Consider the following 2,191-nt stretch of genomic DNA (forward strand, 5'->3'; position numbering starts at 1 on the left):
GTATGAATAAAAAATGGTCCATTGAGCTCTGACCGCTAGATCTATGATTCAGGAACCTGTGGAAGGGACATTTAGTTTTACCAAAAACAGTCGTTCGACGGCTCTTTTTCATGGTTTTCGATGGAAGCGAAGTATGAATAAAAATGGTCCATTGATGGCTCTGACCGTTCCAGGATCTATATGCCCAGGAACCTGGGAAGGAGTTTTTTGAACCAAAATCCATACCCTGGCCAAGCACTATATAAAATCAGTCTGACGGTTTCATGGTTCACGGCCCTGATTGCTGCTGATTCATGATGTCTTGGGAGCCTGAGGGACATTTAGTTTACACAAATCAGTCATTTCGGGCTCTTTTCGGATTTTTCGATAGGAATGCATGAATTTAATGACATTATCTATTGACCGCTTCCAGGTCCTACTATGCCTTCGAGGATCTCTGTGAATGAGGACATTTAGCATCTAAAACCAGTCATTCGATTTTTATCAGGAAGAGGTTTGAATATATAGTCCATTGAGCTTGACGCTTCCAGACCCACGGATTGCTCCGGAGAATCTGTGTAAGGGACATCTTATTTTAAGATCATAACAGTCATTCGACGTCTTTTCTAGTGGTTTCTGATTAGGATGAGTAATGAATATAAAGGACCATTGAGGCTCTGACCGCTTGACTCCACAGATTGGCAGGAAGCCTGTGGAAGGGACATTTTAGTTTTAGTACCAAAACAGCTTACAACGGCTCGTTTTCATGGCTTTGGATCAGGAAGCGAAGTCCTGGATGCGGTCAGATCCATTAATGGTCCAATTTATACTCAATATTGGTTTTGTGCTAAAACTAAATGTCCCTTCCACAGGCTCCTCAGAGCCAATCCATAGATCCTGAAGCGGTCAGAGCCGTCAGTGGACCATTTTATATTCATACTTCGCTTCTGATCGAAAACCATGAAAAAAGAGCCGTCGAACGACCGGTTTTGGTGGTAAAACAAATGTCCCTTCCACAGGTTCCCTGGGGCAACCTGGTCCTGAAGGGTCAGAGTCGTCTATGATCCATTTTATTTTCGTACTTCGCTTCCTGATCGATAAACATGAATGAAGAGCTGTCGAATGGCTGGTTTTGGTGTAAACTAAATGTCCCTTCCACAGGTTCCTCGGGGCCAATCCAGATCCTGAATCGGTTAGAGCCGTCAATGGACTATTTCATATTCATACTTCTCTCTGATCGAAAACCATGAAAAAGAGACGTCGAACGACTGGTTTTGGTGATAAACCAAATGTCCCTTCCACAGGTTCCTGGGCCAACTGTAGATCCTGAAAGCGGTCAGAGCCGACAATGGACCATTTTATATTCATATCTTCCTGATCGAAAACATGAAAAAAGCCGACGAACGACTGGCTTTGTGGTAAATAAATGTCCCTTCCACAGGTTCCGGGCCAATCCGTAGGTCCTGGAAGCGGTCAGAACCGTAAATTGACCATTTTATATTCATACTTCGCTTCCTGATCGAAAACCATGAAAAAGAGCCGTCGAACGACTTGTTTTGGTGGTAAAACTAAATGTCCCTTCAACAGGTTCCCTGGGCCAATCCGTAGAGCCTGTAAGCGGTCAGACGTCAATGGACCATTTTATATTCATACTTGCCTGATCGAAAACATGAAAAAGAGTCATCGAATGACTGGTTTTGTGAAACTAAATGTCCCTTCAACAGGTTCCTGGGCCAACAGATCCTGGAAGGTCAGAGCGCCATGGACCATTTTATATTCATACTTGCTTCCTGATCGAAAACCATGAAAAAGAGCCGTCGAATGACTGATTTGGTGCTAAAGCTTTAATGTCTCCATTCACAGGTTCCTGGGACATCCCAGCGACTCCAGGATCCGTTTATTCAATTGGTTTTATTCTGGACACATGAGAGCCCTTCTAGAATAAAACTCAGTGGCCGATCTATCAAAAGCGAGATTCAAATGAAGTTGTGGCCTGACCCTTTGATAAGTATCGATCGGAACGATTTTAAAGAAATGGCCATATCTCACTTGATTCTGGTCCGATTCCAAATCTCAATATATGGTTCCAATCAGCAAGAGCCCTACTTCATTTGTGATTACTAAGGAGGGTATTGTTAAGTTATCGATCAACGCAGTTTAAATTCTGAACCCTTGGCCGATTTCGACCAAATTCGGAACACAATTACCTTAT

This window comes from Armigeres subalbatus, chromosome 2 (assembly GCF_024139115.2).
Source record: "Armigeres subalbatus isolate Guangzhou_Male chromosome 2, GZ_Asu_2, whole genome shotgun sequence".
NCBI lineage: Eukaryota > Metazoa > Arthropoda > Insecta > Diptera > Culicidae > Armigeres > Armigeres subalbatus.